A 22,002-nucleotide genomic window follows, 5' to 3' on the forward strand; every position below is an offset into this window, starting at 1 on the left:
ACCTGTTTCCTGAAACTTAATTTTTAACGATTCGGCTGACATTGCTGGGCTAAAAGGGACAGTTTGGTTCTCTAGCAAGAAAATACCTTAAAGAATTTAACCGTTTATGGGAACCATGAAGCCACAAGACCAGCAACGTCTACCCAACAGAAATGGGGAGTATCCCCAACGGGGAAGAGGAGGACAAGGAGGCTGCTGGGCTTCGCGGCTCCATCGGAGCTCCTGCAATGGGCCCAGGCCAAGAAACAACATGAAGCTCAGAGTCTGGCTGCAGCTGGAGGTATCAGCGTGCCAGTGCACAGGTCCAGCTGGCTAATCCCCCTGCGAGAGCGCCGCCGCAGGGGCTGGCGCAGGGGCCGCATGCCTCACAGGCAGGGGCCGCGTCTCATGTTATTAGGCGCCTCTGCTCTGAAGGACATGCAACAGATGACTGGAGCCGGCAGCAGGAGGCGCTAAGGAGAAGGACACAGGTGGCCGGTGGAGGGTGGGGGGGGGCAGACACACTTCATCGTTTGTTAAATGCATCCAAATCCGCAGAGGAATGCATGAAAATGTGCCACACAAAAAAAAAAAAAAGAAACATGCAAGCGCATTCTTGGCATGGGACGGCTCGTTACCGCTGGCCCCCGGCTGCTCTGCGCGGCTAATCAATTCCACGTCCTAAATAATCCGGATGCACCTGCTGGATTTCACTCCAGTCATTTCCTGGGGATACTGTCAGGGAGGAGAGCGTGTGTGCGGGCAGGAGTGCGGGATCCAGACACGGAACGGGCACCACCTGGCCAGGTAATCGGCTTTCGGGCCAATCAGTCCTATCAGATGCCAATGATTTGTGCCGTCTATGAAGCGACCGCAGTTACCCTGGCACCCCCCCATCATGATGTTAGCATTAACCTCTGCTGGAAGCCCCCCAGCCAAGGGCAAAGGAGGAGGCTGGTACTCCCCCGCTCCCCCCGCCCCTCCAGGAGCCCCAGATCAATTTGCTCACACAGCAGGTCTCCCATTGTTCTCTGTCGTTTACAAAAGGATGTCCCCCCCCCCCCCCCCGCCCCCCCGCCCCCCATGCATTACTGCCCCACTAAAGCTCTGGTACAAACTCGGTAGATGAGTTATCAAGAAGGAGTAGCAAGTCACACAGCCAAGGGGGGGGGGTATTCCTTTTCTGTGCCATGAGCAGAGCTATCTATGTGTGGGGGGCCGGCACATAGGGCCCGGGAAGTGGAGGGGCCCCTCAGTGCCCGGCTGCCCGATTAAAGGGGATTTATGGACAGGTGCGGCCCAGACCCGGCGGAACCAAGCCTGAGAAGAGAAGGCAGAGTTGGACGGGCCTTTTGGGGTGGGGGTGGGGGGCCCAGCTCACTAAGCTGCTGGTTTTAAGAGCTGATGTGCAGACCTTAAATTCCCAGCTGCTGGATTATGCAAATCAGGCTGACAACAGAAGCGAAACACGCGTTTACAGATGCGAACCACACAGAGGGCACTCGGCCATTAATGTTTTTATGGATCTTGCCATTTTCAGCGTACGGCAGACGGGTCCGGTGACTGACGAATTGATACTCTTGTGGCAAGCCCCCCCCCCCCCCCAAGTGAATTGAGCATCGTTGCCCCCAAGAGGGAACCGCAAAAAAACTGAGAGGATAGAAGTGATAAAAGGACTGATGCTGAATGGGGAACAGCAACAAAATTCATGGCTGAGAGACGAACTGTCCTGCACTGGGTACAATATAGTCCATTTCAGGACAAAAACAGTGTAAAACCAGAGCAGCCTTCTGAATGAGAATGAAGTTTTTCTTTGAGATGATTATCTATGGCAAAAAAATAAAAAAAATCGATGTTCACCTGCTGAGAGGTTCTTTGCAGCCGCGGGTGAACATCCACTGTGCACTCTGAAGGTTTGGAAAGTGACCTTTACACAAGCGTTGCAGTCAAATAATATTTTCAAACTTGAGGATCCTTGAAAATCCTCGAAACCTCAGTACATAAGATGATATCTGCAGAATCACCTGCTGTCTGCTCTCTTCTGCTGTTTTTGTCTAGACAAAATCTTATCTGGACCAAGGGGACTGGGAATCAGTGAATATTCCAGAAAATCTGGCCCGAAAATACACACGGTTATGTACAATCATTTTCAACAATTTACTTTCCTGTAGTCAACTGAAAAAAAAATTCTTATTTCAAAAAGAAAACAAAGTAAATTTAATTTAGTGTGCCAGGCCTGTTCCTGATTATGTAGCTTCTGCAGATAACCAGAGGCGTCCAAATTACTGAACCATCCATTTTTTCCCTAAACATCAGTCCTCCGTTGCTGTCAGGCACCATGGAGCCTCATTATCCAATCACATGACATCTCCCAAGCGCATCGACGAATCACAGGCCGATCTCGTCCATTATGCACCACTGGCTGACAGAACCGTGTTGTGTTTCCAGTTTTCCAGTATTCAGGAATCTGCCTTGGGTCCTTGGATCATACAAAGATGAATTGCAGTGTTCTTTCGCCTCTACTGGGCAGCGCAAACATTATACTCCACAATTCACCTCCTGGCCTCCATAACTTCAGAAAAAGAAAGGAGGTTATAGACCTGCCTCTGTAATGTGTGCAGTCTCGTGGTTAATCCAGCACAGAGTCTTAGCAAAGCAATCCATTCACCCCAAGCGAAATCCATGCCTCCACGTTCTGATCCAATAATTTGATTTCCTTTATTTGATTATTTTGGGTCCGGGTCATCCTTCTTGTAGAGATTAGAGTCTCATACACGTTGTACACTTTGCGATAGCCGAGTGCGACACACAGATGCTTCCAGGGTTCCGAACAGTGGCGCTGTACTGCCTCCATCTCGGCTCTTCACTTAGTCCAAGGAATTGAACAATGAACAGAGAAATACATTTTTACGGGAATACGTTGCATTTCCAGGTGGAAGAGTTGCCCCTTAATCTCCGAAGTACTGGACACCATAAGCCACGTTCCCACTGGCCATCTTACCCCCCGTCATGCTGTAGACAGTGGCCAGTCCCTCGTGGCCACATCAATCGCCTCGCTCTGCTTTGATTCACAGAAAATGGCGAGGACGTGCTTTGCAGAACATTGCGGTCTTCATGACGGTGACAGAGTGGGCAGGATTTTCCACGGTCTGACTGTCCATCATGGTCACCGTTTACGGCTTTCCTCTCAAACCCAAATGGGCACCAAACAAACAGCCATTGTAGGCTGAGGACCGGTCCAATCCTCAGCAGGACAGGTCCTGCGGGGCCCTCCCCCCTGCCAGCAGCTAAGTGGGTCAGGCTCGACCCCAAAGGGGGGGCTGCATAACAGTGTCTTAATCAGTCTACAAAGCAGACTCTCCTGGTGCATCAGAAGTGCACCCTTACAGAGAGGAGACCTGCTTTAGCTTCTGTGGTAAAAACAACAACAAGAAAAAAACCTTTAAAGAAATAGGCAGCTGAGCACTTTGCGCTACAAAAGTCGGGGATCAGGAGAAGACCTCGGCCTTTAAACACAGCACACACCCTTTCAGACAGCAAGCCTCAGCTTCCCATTTACAAAACACTCACGGTGCACTATATTCTGGGGTGGGGCGACGTGCATCACACTGACACCTCAGTGCACGGAGCATCCCGCTGCCCTGCGTGAGGGGCAGGCGTGATCCATCCCGATTGCTGCGGTCCGGATGCTACTCTGAAAAGGCACCTACTGCTGTCTGCACTTTAAAACATCTGCCCGCCCCCAGCTTCCGCAGGTTACGCCGCTTCCGCCTCGATGGCTGACAGCTGGCGGAAGGATGGCGGACGCGCCAGTGCCGGGAAGCTACCCGAGATTTCCACTGGCATCAGAGATATGTTGCCGGGGATGATCACGGTCCCAAAGGGGCTCGCCGGATGTCCAGGTGAGTAGCACGGAAGTCATAGTGGAGTTCACTGTGCTCTCCGGCTCCCTCTGGGGCTCTGCACCAACAACCGCCCAGAGGAACCGAGAGGAACCGACCGCCCAGAGGAACCGAGAGGAACTGACTGCCCAGAGGAACGGTCCACCGGGAGGAACCAACCGCCCAGAGGATCTGACTGCCGAGAGGAACCGAGTGGATCTGACTGCCCAGCCCTCATCAGCAATGATGTAGATGTGATTCCTGAGTCTGGAAGCAGTTTGCCATTTTCTCCTTACAGCTTTGTGAACATCCTCCATTCAAGCTCCATCTGACCCCAATTCTTGCTACACCTGCTATGCTCATCCAGCCTCATCCGTCACCGTCACCTTCAGAACATACCCCAAGACAAGCAATCTGCTCATCTACCCTAAAAGCCGAAGCAGCCACCTTAACACCTTATCTTCAGTGCGGTTAAAGTATTAGCACTCAAAACCATGCCCTGTCCTTCTGACAAGCCAGCCAAACAGCACGTGATGAACCCCTTCCATCCATTCCTCAAATAAGTCCCATTTGAAATCTCCATTAGCAACAAACGTTTGTTTGTAATTAACATCTGTGTTAGAGACTAGATCAGAGTATGACTGATAATGAATTTGAAGTGCATGGGTAATTAGTTAAATGGCTTTAAAGAAAGCTGAAGGCTCCGTTTTTTATCAAACATCACATGACGATAAGTCAATATATTCAGCAGTCATTACTACCGCAGATCTCTCAATGGTAATTAAAAGCCAGGGCATCTCTCTGCAGCTTGTTTAACTTTATAGGGTCTTGTTAAGCGTCATCTTAATTGGGCAGACAGGGTCCAGAAAGCAGATCCCTCGCGAGATCCACCAGGTAACACGCCTGGAATCCGCAGAATCCAGTACCATGTGACACCGCCAGCACGTCCAAAAAAGGCGAGCCTCTCCATCTGTCTCTCTCTCCATGGGGAAAACCACACGCACCCTATGGGGGCCTCAGAGGTATCAAGATAGCTCATGACCTAGGGAGGTGGGTGAATCGACATGACGTGTTCTGATTTGGTAACCAAGGGCACCGAGGGCAACACAATCATGACTTCTGGCACAAACCTAATAGCCATTTGGCATCAAAAGCAATAACCGATGCTCAGGTGAATGGACCACAAAGATCTCAGCAAACAACGTTTGGGCAAACTAACCACAAAGGTCACAGCAACCGATGCTCTGACAAACATACCATGAAGGTATCAGCGCCTGGTGCACCATCAAACATCTCAGCGACCAACGTGCGGGCAAACAGACCACAAAGATCTAAACCAATACAGGCAAAGTGATTAAAACAGCAAAAATTAACGCGAAACGGAAGACACAGTCACACAAACAAACCATCCCGGTGGAGATGCCTTTGCCTCAGCTACAAACGAACTCTCTTCATAAACAAACTGAAGCCGCTGATTAGATAATTAGACCCCCTGAAAGATTTGTGAAACGATGATGGTACAGCTCAAAACCTTAATTAGGAAGCAGGAGGAAGTTGTACAACTTCTTCAAACTCATACAACAGTTCTTTGATGTTCCAGCATTCTTCACACACCAGGGAGACTCCCGCATCTCTGGAAAGGCGTGAAGAGCCGATCAATTGAAACCAGGAACGCCACAGAGACGATTAAAAGAGCAGCACTCAGTCATGGCGAGAATGTGACGCGCGCACGCACGCACACGCACACACACACACACACACATACACATACACACACACACACGGTTTTAGCATTAGATCACAGAACATCATTATTTCCCGTTAAACTATGTTGTGTGAGGAACCAGAAGGAAATCTAATTTAAAAGTAAAAAAGAAAAGGTATTAAGTGAAAGTCTCTTATGCTCATTCACAATCGGTACAAAAATGTGTCTTTCGTGTTAAAAGAAGTGTTCAAGTTAAAAGGAACAAACAAGGAAAAACCCAGGAGATTCAGCAGCCTCATTACTAAGGCAGTGGGGGGGCTATACAAGTATATTCTCTACTTCACTAATCTTTTATAGTGGCCGTAATGCACATAATATTTGCACCACTGGTTTTGTTTCAAGGTCTGCTGTCACCCTCTTCTGTCTTAGCTCTCACACATCCCCGTGCGACAGAGAACAAAATGGCCTCCGCTGGTCCAAATGAGGACTGTCTGGGGGGGCAACAAAAGGTGGGCGGCTGGCTAAGACAATGCAGCCTGCCCCCTCGCACATACCCACTTCACTCCCATCTCGGTGAAGGCTGAGAGAAAAGATCCTGAGCAGGAGGACAAAACAGCACCTGAAGAGGTGCCCCCATGCGGAGCACGTCGGCTCATAGGGGACCGGCATGTTCAATCAGCCACTCTAAGAACTTTATACACTTATTGGCTTTACAAGCTTATCTACACATTTATTTACCTCAAAGCAGTTTGAACCGGCATCTGGGTGTCACATCTGCATTTATGGATCTACGTGATTATTTTCATTTGCACATCTTTAGCTCCATTTTTTGCTAGCTGTGTTTTTGTATTTTGTCTGCCGTGTTTAATTGTCCGGCTCTCGGCACCCCGCCTGCACCAAAACAAATTCCTAGCACTTTTCCTATTGGCCGGTAAAAGGATCCCGACTCCAAACCTGAGTCTCATTCCAAAGAGCCCACAAGTGAGAGGAAGGACCTCCAGTTCCGTGACACTGTACACAGCGGCCTACTCCAACCAAGGCCAGGGGACAGGGGGTCAGAACCGCACCCAGGTGAGCTGTTCCTGCTGGACGCAGCACCAGGACGGACCTGAGATATGCCATATGGGATATGTACCAGCCACCCGGCTCGGGAATGCCCAGGGGACCCCTGCTGGACTCAGACAAGGAGATATACAGAAACATACACACAAAGCTCTGTCTCTCACACACACACACAATCACACACATGCACACACAGCTGTCTCTCTCACACACACACAAACACACACATACACACACAGCTGTCTCTCTCTCTCTCTCACACCCCTCGGAAAGACGGGGCGGAAGCAGAACACGCTTACAGCAGACATCAGCGGAAGGACACAACCCAGCGCCATAAATCACAGCCTGTGTGATCTCACACTTTGTGATCCATGTGGCAGCAGTAATGGCTACTGGTTCTTGATGGCCCACAAGTGGGGGGGGGGCAGAGAGATCCGCCATGTTCCCTCCTGGCACATCATTGGACGGAGCTGACACAAAGGGCGGAGCCAAGAAATGTGACTAGGTTCCATTAGAGGCAGCCAATGGGACGAGGGTGCCGTTTCCACATTCCCGGCAGTGATACACGACCCCCCGGAACCCCCTGGTGTTTTGGGGTGATCTATGAGGCGGCAGGCAGCGCCCCCTTCAGTCGCTGTGGGGTAATGGGGCACCAAAACGATTAAACGAGGCCGCAGTTCTCCCGGGGAAACATCCCTAGAAAAGAGGCAGCCACCGCAGTCCCGAGAGAGTGTGCTCGTCTGTAATTATTAACTAATTAGCCGGTTGGTAATTCCCACACTGCGAGTCCATGTCTTTCACATCACGATGAGTACCACTGCATATTTCCCTGGCGGTTTACACCATGGGGGGGGGGCAAATTCAACCACTCTGACTCCAGAGTCAAAATGTCAAAATGCTTTGATTCAATAGTGCCACAAGGACACAAAAAACAAACCAGTGAATTGAAATTTCATGAAGCTTCACGTGCTTGGGGCTGCTCTGGGGGGGGAAGCTTCTCCAGTGTGTCCCCCCACCCCATTTCACACCTGCCAGCCCGTGGGACGAGATCAGAAGAGTCGCAGTGACATCACATGGGACCTCCAATCCCCACACCCCTCCCATCTTATTTACAGTTTCTTTGGCACAATAATCAAGGACGATGTGGTACATCTTCACAGGAACGCATTCCTGGGAGCCAGAACATTCTGGAAGAGGGATCATTCCCGTCATCGCGATATGAGGAGCTGCAGAGGAAGCTAATCGACGCAGAGATGCTCCCGCGCTGTCAATACAGACGAGGATGATGTCATTCCAACAGCCATTTTTGGACTTGGAAGTGAACGTGGACTGCAGGATAAGTCAGGCTCCACCCCCAAACACCACCTTATTCATTTTATTTCTTTAGCAGGTGCTTTTATCCAAAGCGACATATATTATCTGGGACAGCGGGGGTCAGCCAGACTCAGGAGCAATAGGGGGTTAAGGGCCTCACTCCGGCGCCCGAAGATGACATCACTCGGCCGACCCCGGGAACTGAACCATCGACTACGGGCACAGGATGCCAACACACTGTCCCCACACACAGGTATCATATGGCCTAGAGCTCTTCGTAATGGACGGGCACCAGGAATTTCCATTTTAAATTCGCTGTGACCTCTGATAACGGACAGAGGACGAGAAGGGGGGCTGATGGGCGTGGAGCCCCCAGGATAGGCGTGGAGCCCCCAGGACGCGCGACACCCAAGGCGCCCAGCACCACAGCCTCCCTTTGAGTGTTTAATGGCTCCGGTTTGTCTCCAGTTTGCGTAGCGCTAATCCGGTGAGGGCGTTCGCAGTTGGTGGGGGGGGCTTCACTGAGAGGACAGGAACACCATGTCCGGCACACCGGCCGGGTCCAGAAGGCGGCACGGCAAAGCCCGCCGGGAACAGTCACCGATGCGGGCTCGGGCCAAGCCCCCCCGAGTCCCGCCCATCTGGCCAGCCCAGGCCTCGCATCCAATACTCCCCCCCCACCCCTCGGTACACTCCCCTCCCCGCTGCGGAGGAAGCGTGCGTGTCAGCAGCGCCAGGACGCAGCACGTGGGCGGGCAGGCCGCCATCCCGGGGGGGGGAGGGCAAAACCCCGCCCCCAGAGCGAGTCCCCCACCACCCAATGGGCAGCGGTGAGTTTCACAGGAAAACGACATGGCCCCCTGATCAGTCAGGCAGCTAACGGTCTGAGAGACGGGCGGTGAGCCGGGTGGGGGGTGGAGGTGCAGTTGGGGGTGGGGGTCAGCTCAGGGTTTGGCTCTCGTCCCCCAAGAATTTCTGCAGGAGGCCGGCCAGCAATCAGCACTCAGAAAGCATGTTATTTGATGTATAAAAGGTCATTAATAAACCAATGAGTCAGAAAACATCAATTAAAGTGAGCGGTGATGTTTAATCACTTCCTGAGCCGAAAGCACGTCACACCCCCCCGGCGCGGCAAAAGCACGTCATTCCTGACAACGTCTGCACCCTCCCCTACGCGCTCAGAATCACAGAAGCCATTTCGGGAAGCAGGGAACTATTTAAGCACTTCAGGAAAAGCGTAAACCCTGCTAACAGTGCCCGTTCCAATTCAGGACTACACGACCGTGATGGCTGAAATGGAATTAAACATTTAACGCTTCTGAATTTCAGATGGAATCGGATCTGTCTCTAAGCCAAATACAGAGCTGGTCCGTAATTACGGAAGATGCAAACTACTCACACAAATAAGCTCATTGTTCCTGCTGAAAAGGCACTTCATCATCAGTTACTGTAATAAGAAGAATATATTTGCGAATCCACTCCTCTGTTTTATAAAAGTTTCATTGTTATCTACTGAGGAGGAACATTAACATTTTATCGGTCTGCACCCGACGGATCAAAACTTTTTTGTTCTGTCTGAACAGCCAAACCTCTTTCAGCGCTGAAGCAGTAAAAAGCACAAACTTACATGTTTCTGGTTGAGGCAATTCATGTCATTTCCAGAATTTTAGCTTTTCACATGATCGTTCATCTTTTCGTCTCTAGTCTGACAACCCGGAGATGTACCCCCACCTGGCCCCTCCACTCTCCATAGTGACACCCCCTTCCAATGAACAGCAACAGTTAAATTAATCCAGTGTCACGACTGAGCTGCATTACACCACTTTATTTGAGAGGCAGTAGGACAGGGGGAGGAGCCAAACACTGACAGAAATCTTTGGTTAAGCAGCTTGGTTCAAACTTCCCCAACACTGGAGGCGTGTTAAGGACCCCCCCCCCCCCCCCCCATGCGTAATCAAAGTCGTCATACCTTCCTACAGCAACACTCTGCTAGTAAATAGACCCCGAAAGGTTAGCATGCCATCACCCAAATGAAGTGACCTCACGCCCCACCTAACGATTCCTCCATCTCCCGCCGCACGACCCGGATCCTTTCGGTTCCGATCCGTCTTCCTTCCCTTCAGCCGGAGGTGTGGTGTGCACCTCACGCGGATCCTTTGAGAGGCACCGCTGCTGAGCAGAGGAGCCTCCAATTAGACGCCTCGGTCCATGGAGATCAAAGCCCGTCAGGCGGCGGATGACAGCCGGTGTCACTGCTTGCTGGAAGCCGGGGTTAGGCGGGGCGCAAGGACGGCGGCGCATCACAGTTTCCAGAACTTTCTCCTCTGCTGTTCAGCGCCGACCACCGCTTTGCCCCCAAGGTCCGAGAGCACCAAGCGGTGAGCCCATCACCACAAAGCCACCTTAGATCAACACACAGCCCAGTCTAGCCCAGCTGTCGGCACCTGACCCACTCGGAGCACCACCATGTGCTGGGGGTGCTCCTCACCTCCGACGGCCGCACAGCCACACACACCCCCAACTGAGCCCTAACCAGACCTCCAGAGTGACCTAAACACAGACGCAGCCCAAGCGCGCTAACAGAGACAATCAGGCAGGTGACAGTGGCTGGTGACGACAGCGAGGGATAACCTGCCTTCACGCCTCGCCGCATCTTCAGAGACGCCTGCACTCCCCGCATCTGCATCCATCATGACTTAATTGACTATAACCTGCCACAAATAGTTCATTAAATTTCCGTCGAATATCAACACTGTTTGTACATACAAGAAGCCATACAAATTGGCTTAATTACCATAAATGCAAAACAAATCAACAGACTGATTAAAAAAAAAAGCTGAATTAAAACGTGCCCCTTTGCAGATAAGCTTCTTGGGAACTTGGGGCGGGGGGAGGCTGATTAAATGGCTTCTTAGATCTTCCTGTCACCAACGGGTGGGGGCCAATTAGCATATCGGCGTTGGGGAGCGTGTTGGATGCTGAGGTTCAGGGTGACTCCACACGCAGGAGACCCCGAATAAGGACCCCGGGTTCTAGGTGGGAAAGATGAGGCACCTCCACGTGTGAATCAGAGACTCTCCTCAGGCTGGCTGCCATGGCGATCAGGCCACATGCACGTGGGGCTTCGCGACGGGAACACGTTTGCGGGGGCCTCCCGTGGAAACATTTCCCTCCGCGCTTCCGGACGACGTTCCAGATTCGCCTTCATTCGACCGGAATGAAAAACAAAGTTGCACTGGGCGAGAGAATCTTGGTTATTTAAAAGAAAGCAGCAGGAGCCGAACGCTACAGCAAACGACAGCAGAGGCAGAGCAGGACCGGCCAAGAATCTCCAAATGGCCACCAGCCCGTAGCGCGCAAGTACCGCAGTGCGTAACGCGGCCCAAGCCTCAGCGCTACAGACTGCCGGTGCGTATCAGTGCGCAAGATCCCACAGAGACAGCGAGCGTGAACACACAGGGACACACAAACACGCACATACGGTGCAGTCACGTGCCGGTGCGTGGCCTGGCCCCGGGCATAGGTGCGATGAAGACGACACCGTCCTGATGAAGAGCAGAGCCTACGGAGAGCCACCAACAAGCCCTGCCAGTCGTCTCCAACCACAACAAGCCCACATCTTGAGTATTACGAACTGCTGCAAGGCCACAATCGGACCCCCCGTCATCGGCATAACTGATAATAATAACCATCAGGCCATCAAAATGTGTGTCGCGGATGGTGAGCTGGGCCGTGTCTGAATTTCTGAAGACTGAAGCAGAGGGCCTACTGACTAATCCCACACTGTCCTTGTGCCGCTGCCCCCCCCCCCAGGGCAATTATTTTTAAACATCACTCTGAAACCCAAGCCCCAAGCACCCCTGCCCCCCTTCACATCGCAGAACCAGACGGGACATTGCTATGGAGATGATGGAGAGACCGTTACCATCGTACGTCAGTCGGCGGTCCGGAAATAAGCTTCGTCAGGGTGGCGGAGGAGAATGCAAACCTACGCCGGAGCCGGAAATGACGGCGTTATCCGGCCAGCGGATGAGGAATGGCGACTAGGGGGGGGTTTGCGACCCGCGGTCGGCAGAGTGATGTCACCCTGGGGTCCCCAAGCAGGGCCCCTAAACCGCGAGGGCTCCAGGAACAGCCTTCTCAAGGAATGTCACTCCGCATAAAAGCATCAGCTAAACACCAAAAAGCGTAAAAATGCAAAAAAGGAAAGAAAAGAAGGAAAACGGTGGCGATTGGCCGATCGGTGAGGGTAACGGGGCAGGAATGTAAAGAAGGTTACAGGTAATCAGGAGCGCCCATCTCCAATCCCCCCACTGACACTCCTAAAGGTGTCCGGTGATGGCTGAAATCCATCCACCATCTCTGAGGAACCACAATCTTCAGTAGGTGCTTTGGAGGGCACCTGGCACCCAACCACAACTGCATTTTAATGACATTTTTAAACGCCATAAACTCTCGCTTCCAGAAACGCCTGTTAATATTAAGGCATTTACTGCTAGAGCATCACGCTACTTTTCCGTATGAGAGGGGGGGCACTTGTGACTTCCGAAGTCGGCTTTCTTTCCACCCATAGTCCTCCCCAGAAGACCTCATAAACCCTCCACCCCTTTTCATGGTTTATCATGCCACCCCCGGCCCCCATGACAGAAAACCTGCTTCCAATCAGCAGTCAAATTACCTTTACAAGTGGCTGCCACCGGGAGGCGCTTTTTGGGGCTCGCTTCGTTTCCCCTGGACACCATGACTTGGCGGCACCCATCCTGTCTGCGGCCGCGGTCCCAGCACCGTCAGCCTTTGCCGGCCAAAGGACCTTGGTCAGCAGGGTCAGGTGACACACTGGAACCTGGATCCAGCAGCTGGCTGTACATTCCAGGCTGGAGACGGACTCACGACCCCGGAAGCCGCTGCCCGCAGGAAGCCCAGCTCTTAAAAATCACAACCTCATCTCTGATGTCCGGCAGCCATATTGCCGTGTCTAATTTGGCAGAACGGATTCCCCACACAGCCTGATGGGGGAGCTGTACAGCCTGTAGGGGCAACCTCACGCTGTTTTGGGATTTACCAGTGGATGGGTGAAATTAAAAGCTACTGGGAGGGCTGGCAAGATTGGATTTCTCGCCACAGGACCAATTAGCCCCAGCGACATTCTGCACAGTAAGTGAGACGACTCCGCTGCCATGAGTGAGGTGTCTCGGGCGGGTGTGTGGGGACAGATGCTGCAACGCTGGTGCACTGGGACACACACGAACCCACACACACGCGCCCGCCCGCCCACACACACACACACACACACACAGGCCGTTAGCGCCGCCCACTCAAACTCACCGCTGCCCCCAGTCCCCCGCCGCCACGATCCACCTGTGCCACCGGACGCATGTCCTCGCTGACGCATCCCGCTCCTGCGTTAGCAGTGTCACGCGCCCGCGAGCTGCTCGTTTCGTCGCCCCATGTGACGCAAGGCTGCACACCTACCTCAGGCCAGCAGCCCTATGCCCCCCAGGCCATGCCAAGCCCCAGCTTCCCCCACCCCCCACGTGCACGCTGGGATGCTTCCTAGGGGCCCGCTAGTCAGTGTGCCAGTCCGATATGTGGAATAGTGAGGCAGGGGAGGGGTGCAGGACAAGCCCCCTCACTACCGACTGCTTGATAACACAGGTGTGAGAGTGTGTGCAGCACAGCACAGACACCCTCCTCCCGTCAGGCAGTTAGACACAGATAACCAGGAGATCAACCTCAGCTTATTCTGTGGTGAGAAGCAACAGCAGATCAATATTAAATATGTCAGGCAGACAGCAGCGCTGACAGCTCTGTACCGTGCAGGCGTTAACGGCGAGTTAACTGCAATCCGCCTCAGCATCGAAAGCATCACACGAAGGGAATTCGGTAACAGCGTTACCAAAAGATTTGGGTATGGTTAATATTAAAGAGAAGCCGGAAGCAGGAAGCAGGGCTGCCCTTTATCAGCTGGGAAATGTACACATGTAAAGCCACAAACGAGCCCTGTTCTGGTACTGATGCAATTCCAGGAAACCGAGCTGCGCATCCCGGCTCCTTCAGCACAAACAGCTGGATGGTGTGAACATCTGGCCGGCTTTCCTTTTTTTCAAAACCTTATTAACTCCGGGGGGGGGACGACTTAATTTTGGAAAGACTTGAAACCTCAGATCGGCTCGGGCTCCGGCTCGGGCGCCCATGCGAAGCGTACATGTGGCTCCTAGTCCGAAAATAGCTGCGAGGAGGTGTGTCTGCCCGGCCCCCGCCCAAAGGGGGGGTTTGGCCGGCAGACCTGCGGCTTTAATACTCGGAAAAATGTCGGAGTGCTCCCCTTCCCATACAGCAAGTATGGAAAATGCTACAAATAAAAAAACCACGATCTAAAGCATGGAGAAGCGGCGCCGCCGACGCGTCCCCACGCCAAGGCTCATCGTGCCGCAGGATAACAGCTCTGCCGGCCTCATTTCCACGTACAAACCAGCCGCAAGTAGACGTCGCTTAGAAGCAAAGTGGCCAAACGCAGATTATGAAGCAGACGCGCCCATCCCAACACTAACTTTCTGTTATTGCGACTGATGTTATTATTGCAGCTGGTGTTTGGTGTAAATGTGTTAAAAAGCCCTGGATATCTTCCATCTCCTGTTGTCTGTTTATCCTTAACAAAAAACCATCCATTAACACATCACTACGCCGCTGGGTTCGCCGCTTATTCCTGGAGGCTCTTCAGATTCTTTCTTCCCAATAAACCTAATTCACTCATTTCTTTTTCTCGCTTTTATTTAATTAATTAGTTACTTTATTCTGATTATAGATTCAGTTCCACATTTCCCGTAATAGGCCATTTTAAAGATGTTTAAGCAACGAAAGACGGCCGCTGACATTCAGCAAACTTGCGCACTGGGTCCAGTGAGTCTATCAGACGGATCACGGTCCTGGGTCCGCGAACGCGCGCGGGTGGGCGGGCACGCGCACGCGCGCGCGCGCGCGCACACACACACACACACACACACACGCACACACACACAAGCAAGCATAAAACACAGAGAGACACGACCGTCCACACCCCCGTCCATCAAAGCCGTGAAAAAAACCCCGAATAAATACGTAACATTTCACACGAAATGACGCCCGAGATCTGATGGAGGAGACAAGGCTGAGCCCCTGCAGGCACTGCGAGTTTTCGCTCTGCTTTTATTAACATAAACGTAACTGTTTTCGCAGTTTTAACGTTAAAATCCCAATACCTGTACATATTTTGATAAGAGGGATTCCCGCGTAGCGGCACCGCGAGCAAACCCGCCGCAACTTAGCGGACGAGGCGCCCCACTCGCGCTGGCGGGTTTCGCCGCGAGCTCCTGCTGAAGGGTCGCATGCTTACAATGTCCACGTTTAACCACGCATCGTGCTGGTGATTAACCGCGATTCATCGCAAGTTTTGGAGACCAAAAGGAAACCGGGAACAAAACATCACAAAGAGGGGTGCAGGGTCCCCGGGCGGGAGGACGGCCAGGCGGAGCCCCGTTCCCCGAAACAGGTTGCCGTGTAAAATACGGTGTAATATCCCCGCTATCCGCACAATGATTCACCGCATGCTCCCCTCCAGGTTTAAAAGGCGAAGACAAACATTTGCAACAGCCTCCGTGATCAGAGCATTTTCATTAACAAACGGCGCACGTACGTGGGCACAGCGCCTTATAAAAGCTATTATTTCACGAGCGTCTAAATGCAGCAGCTACACACATTACCTGAATACGAACACTTTTTACGAAAGTGGATCAAGTGACAAACTAATACTAGCCGCAGGCTTTTTTTCGAGAAACATTACGATGCCTACAGAGGTGCAGCGCCCATTAATTTAACTTTTGCCGTGCATTTCCCCAGCCCACAACAGGCACGGATTGAACCTGATTAATGTCATGGCACAGAAATGCATTATTCCCACTCAGCACCATAACTAGCTGTCTGGGTACTTTACCCCGGGGGGTGGTTAGATATACTAGCACCGGTTTTGCAGCAGTAATAATACGGAATATTACATATTAAGTTACCTCTCACCATAAGCAAAACGGCTTCGTTTAATGCAGCCCCGCTTCCTTCTATCTTATCTTAGAGAAAGCAATAGGTTCAACAGGCGTTGGGGGATTAATTATTAACCAGCTTTTACGAAACCGTCACTTGGTGACACCTGACAGGCGCTTTCCGTGGATCGCGTACGGGCAGCGGCTGGGAGGCGCTCCGGCGAGCCGCAGGCGCCGCATGGTGCTCCCGGTCCGCTTCGATGACCGCCACATCCCGGCAGCCGATCTCCGGCTCGCAGCGGGCGATGCTCGAACCAGGCAAAGTTGCCCTTCCCCGTATCAAGCGAACCGGCCAAGCAGCCGCTCTAACCTGTTAAGAAGCGGGGTCCGGTGTGTCCGCATGCACTCCGCTTTACGCCCGGACCCACCGGCTGGATGAGGATTAACATGCAGCCGACGCAAAGTGCGCTTCGCTCCGCTCCTTACTAGCGCCGATACTGTTACAAGTATATTTTTATGAGTATTTCGATCGCACCAAGTGGCCCTGAAACGAGCCTCCCAGTCGAAAAGCTGCAAATAAGTGGAAACTCACAATCTGTGCGCCCCTCCGCCGTGTGCATGTCTCTCCCGGCCGCTCCGCCGCTCCGTCCCCCCCCGTTCACTTTGCAGCGTAAAAATCCACTTTTCACTTCTGCAAAAGCAGCCCGGATCCCCCAGATTCAAGTGCGGCTGGTGTTCAAAGGATAATCCCGGAGAAAGACAGCAGTCACGCCGCTTGTTTTACGAACATGAAATCTCACGTAGTTGTTATTTGTATTTTTTTTTAATCTTGATATTTCCTCGGTCCGCGGTGGGGATCCGACTCGGCGCTCAGTTGCGGGCGGCTGCGGCTCCTTCTCGTCTCCGGGCTCTCTCTCACTAGCGCTTCGTTCGCCGGATCTCATCGGAGGTGCTCGGATTGGATCGTCATTTTTCGGAAATCGACTTTTTCCCTTACAAATAATGAGATCATTTAGAGTCGCTGCTATATTCGTATACGGCGCGTGAAATAATATATGCTTGTTATGATTGTGGCCGAAGTTGTTACTATCGATGCGAATAATAATAATAATAACAACAATAATAATAATAATCCTATATATGTGTATTCATTTCTGGAAATAGCCCCAACGATTTAAATTACATAGAGAAAGTGCCTTAATCTTAATCCGTTTTTTGAACGGAGAATGACTTGTATCTGTCGGGAGTATATTGCTCTTCCTTCTGTTTGTGGCGTAGAATAATGCAGGGTCATTTGGTGAGGGAGGGTACCCGCGTGGCCCTTAGGCGGTTGAGTGCCCCGGGCTCGGCGTGGGGGCGAGGGCGCCATTCGGAAGCATGTCACAAACCGATCGTGATCCAAAAGAGGTGTTCTTGTAGAGGGAGCAATGTTTTCGGAATAGTCATACACATCGTGTAGCCACGCGGTTCAGCCATGTATTTAATCAGAAACGCACCGATACAGGTGTACACTGAAACTGCCCAGTTAGGAAGTGATTTTATGTTTGTGTGACGCCGGGATGCCCGCCGTAGAGCCGCCTTGATTTGATAGTGTGCCTCATGCTCCGAAGCCTCGTGTATGGTGCCTGGTATACAGAGATCCGCGCTGCCACCCTGCCAGTCACGGGAATGCATCGCAAAAATCTTTGGATAAATTTATATCCGTCATGACCTTCAAAAGCTTACTTATGGGCATTTGTAAATGTTCTAATTCTGTTTAATCGTTCCGTATAATTAAATATTATGATTATGTATGATGATTATTGTTTTTGTTTTTGATTTCTTCTACAAGTCATTTCTGGCACTCGCCAGACTGTCATTGTAAATAAGAAGCTGTTCCTAATGCTTTGCATGGTAAAATAAAGGTTTAATGAATGAAAAATAAAAAACATAAGGTGGCTGAAAATCAATGGTAATTTCTTCAGCTGCATGACATTTTCTCCAAGCCACTGAACCCCTCCGCATGGGTTTAAATATGTCATGACGTGGCCACACGTTACATGGTGCATCTACTCCTGCACTATGGCATCGCAGGGTCTATGTTCCGCTGCCCTGGGCATGATCTGCTCTTAATTTGCACCTCTGACCCCATAGCTTCCCAAAGACTGCAGTGGCAGTGAAGTTCACTGCAGTGGCAGTGAAGTTCACTGCAGCGGCGATGCAGAAGCATGCCAGTATGCTTTGTGTTTGTTATTATTTTCACGCACGCTAAGTCACACGACCAAGCCTGCAATCAGCTTCAGTGAAGATGTGGGGTAGATGCACTGGTATTCTGGGCTCTTTCTCCAGATTCTGGTCGTTCATGCTTGGGTGGTGAAGCATTGGATTGTCAGCCCCCCCCCCCCCCCTCACCTCCCCCCAGAAGCCCACATCGCCTTTGCTGTGACACCAGGTGACGAGTGGTCCTTGAGAAGCTGCTCTGCCCATTAGCAGTCATTAACATAACAGGCAAACGAGGTGAGGGCCATCTCCGCGCCGTCCTGTGTGGTCTCCCATCAGGGCTTGGAGGTGTGGCTTCTTTCACCGTGACAGCGAGTAGCGAGTAGCCTTCAAGGTCAAAAAGACTGCAGTTTCACGAGACCGTCTTCAACCAATGATGCAACAATACAATAGATATCCCATTAATATCAAGCTCATTTAATATAGATGCCTCAGGAACGTGATCCTGGTGGGAGGGAGAAAATGAAAGAAAAGGTTTTTGTGCAGTGTGAGTGGTAGTTATTGAACATCTGTGGTTCCATTTCTCCATGTGCCACGCGGAGCTGGATTTTGCTTTCCTGCACCCTGTGTTTTGTGTGTAGAACCTTGGAGTCTCTCACGGATGCAGTTTGGACTTCCTAAGAAGCGCAGAATAAAAAGGACAGTTCATTAGCGGGGATCAAATACCGGAGATCAATGAAGCAGAACAGACCATCGCAAATGCCCCAAAAAAGCCTCGCGATCTGTGAGGAGAGCGGAGGACAATAATGGCTTGTGTTTGTGCTGTGTCTCCCTCTGATCTGCTCTTAATCAATGCCTCCCTAAAGCGGAGGCCGGCCCGCTGTCCCAAAGTCTGATGGACTTTGATGTCCACGTCCCTCCATCGCAGGACGAAAGTGAGAACCTCAAAGAAAAGTTCTTGCGCTTATTTGAAATGACGTTAAAAACAAGGATGTTGATTATGTGAGTGGAAGTCACAAATTATACTGAAGATGAGTAATTTTGCTCATGTTGCCGCAAAGTCAGTGGCAGGCATTTAAGGCATCGTTAACACATGAGTATATTTTAATTATGCCACCGTAATTGGAATGAAACTGGGCTGCACATGGCAGATACAATTCAGATTATAAAAACATAAAAATGAGCAATTTCACTATGGGTGCAGTTATGAATATCCTTAGGTATGCTGTGTATGTGTCAGTCAGTGAGTGGCCCATATTGGTGAGGAAATTTCATTTATCTAACGATACACTAACGTAGTTTTTCACACACATATTGCGATCGCCTCTCCCGGCTCCGTACTTGGTTTATTTGAAACTCTCCCCGTGAAACTGGTTTCTTTCCCAGTTCCCAGACAGTGTTCACTGTGTTGACTAAGCATTCACAGTTGAGTGCATTTCACAGGAGTAAAAAAAAATGGCTTTGGAAGGAGACACAGTTCGGAAATCAAGCACCTCGTCAAGTGAATAAAAAGCCCATATTCCGCAGAGCGAGTTCTGCCAGCGGTGACCTCAGCTGAGTGGGAAGAAGTTCCGGCTGGGAGGGGATGAACAAACTTCCCAGCCCATAAACCACGCCGGCCTGGGATATACGGCCTCATAGCTTCCTTTGGACTTACGGGTACATTTTCATGACCTCGTATCTCTTTATCACCGTATTCTGTAAGCTTTTAATCGAGTGTCCCCGCCCATCAAGGCATCTTGAAGCTGAAAGGGAAGCTTCAACAGACCAACCATGAATGGGCGAGTGGTGATCAGATGCAGAGACAGCGGGCACATGTTCTCATGGTGTGGTGATGGCGGCATGTCTGAGAGACGCCAGCCATGCGGCCACACGCTCATGTGGTGCGGAGTCAGTGGCACGTCCGAGAGAGGGCGGCCACGTGGTGCGGCGTCGACTGCGCGTCCGAGAGGGCGGCCACGAGGTGCGGCGTCGACTGCGCGTCCGAGAGAGGGCGGCCGCGTGGCGCGGCGTCGGCTGCGCGTCCGAGAGAGGGCGGCCACGTGGTGCGGCGTCGGCTGCGCGTCCGAGAGAGGGCGGCCACGAGGTGCGGCGTCGACTGCGCGTCCGAGAGAGGGCGGCCGCGTGGCGCGGCGTCGGCTGCGCGTCCGAGAGAGGGAGGCCACGTGGTGCGGCGTCGGCGGTGTTTCCGGGAGAGAGCGAGAGTGGCGTCCACGGCGTGTCCATCTCTCTGTCTTTCTTCCTGCATAACTGATGTTTTTACATGACACTTGTAAACGACATTCACGTCATCTAATGATAGAGGCCCATTTGTCTCCTGGGATTTTGTTATTGTTCTCCAAGCTGCCAACATGAATGACACCTCTGAGAGGCCCGTTAATTTTATTCTCTAGGTCAGTACTGGGTGGCACCATTAGAAAACTGTTGTGATATACTTAATGAAATCTAAATAACTTGTCATTAATTATGATGTCATCTTTGAAACAGCTGTGGAAACTGTGGATTTAAAGAACAGAGAGGCCTGACTGTGGCGAAAAACTCTCAGAAACAAACCTGCATTTCAGTCTCTGTCAGTCAGACATAAATCTAGGACACAGGGGGCAGCCAGTAATTCAGTGTATACAAGACCCAGCTATCGAGTCTCTGTTAAATGCGATATTTCAGCTGGATATTAGCCGATGCTTGAGCTACTCTGTCTGTGCCCTCAGCATCGCAATCTTTACAGAAAGACACGTAGAGCCTCAGTAAACAAACTGCGGATCCAGTAAGAAAAAAACCAAAGAGCATGAGAATCAGAACCAGACACAGGAGCATGAGAATCGGAACCGGGCAAATGGCGCAAGAATCGGAACCAGAGAAAGGAGCGCCAGAATCGGAACCGGACAAAGGAACGCCAGAATCGGAACCGGACAAAGGAACGCCAGAATCGGAACTGGTCAAAGGAACGCCCGAATCGGAACCGGACAAAGTAGCTCCAGTATCGGAACCGGACAAAGGAACGCCCGAATCGGAACCGGACAAAGTAGCTCCAGCATCGGAACCAGACAAAGGAACGCCAGAATCGGAACTGGTCAAAGGAACGCCCGAATCGGAACCGGACAAAGTAGCTCCAGAATCAGAACCGGACAAAGGAACGCCCGAATCGGAACCGGACAAAGTAGCTCCAGCATCGGAACTGGACAAAGGAACGCCCGAATCGGAACCGGACAAAGTAGCTCCAGCATCGGAACCGGACAAAGGAACGCCCGAATCGGAACCGGACAAAGTAGCTCCAGAATCATAACCGGACAAAGGAACGCCCGAATCGGAACTGGACAAAGGAACGCCAGAATCGGAACTGGACAAAGGAACGCCAGAATCGGAACTGGACAAAGGAACGCCCGAATCGGAACCGGACAAAGTAGCTCCAGCATCGGAACCGGACAAAGGAGCGGTTGGCGATGTTGAGATACTGGGAAACCAAAGCCAGGGAATGCTTGGGCAGGGAAGAAGGTGGGGGCCACTTGGAGCAAGAAGGTGAATGGAGAGACTTGCACAGAATAGGAGAAAGGCAGGGGGACGGCGTGGGGCCTTTGGAAGAGGGACCCCACGGTAGTGATGGTGGTTGATGGCCCACCCCTAAAAGACAGTATGCAGAAGGGTTCCTCACCGAGAGACTCAGGTTTATTCTCTTAACAAACACAAAAGCATCATCACCTTCATCATTACTGCCTGCTGGTGCTGTCTCCGCCCAGTTTACTGACACAACCAACCAAATGGCCCTACCCCTTTTTTCTGACCCACCAATCAGGAGGCTCCTCCCCCTTTCTGACACAAGCCCTCAAATGACACCATTTGGACCAAATCTTGG

At 51.6% G+C, this 22,002-nt stretch overlaps 1 protein-coding gene across 1 annotated transcript in view; it reads right to left on the reverse strand.

The window, feature by feature from the left end:
* LOC125716314 (receptor-type tyrosine-protein phosphatase F-like) overlaps positions 1–17,053 on the reverse strand; it is a 124,053-nt gene extending 107,000 nt beyond the window's left edge. Inside the window, 1 exon segment of the mRNA XM_048988447.1 lies at positions 16,546–17,053. The gene's annotated coding sequence lies outside the window, so the exon portion shown is untranslated.
* Between the last annotated feature and the right edge of the window lie 4,949 nt (positions 17,054–22,002).

The sequence above is a fragment of the Brienomyrus brachyistius genome, chromosome 21 (genome assembly GCF_023856365.1).
Source record: "Brienomyrus brachyistius isolate T26 chromosome 21, BBRACH_0.4, whole genome shotgun sequence".
NCBI classification, from domain to species: Eukaryota; Metazoa; Chordata; class Actinopteri; order Osteoglossiformes; family Mormyridae; genus Brienomyrus; species Brienomyrus brachyistius.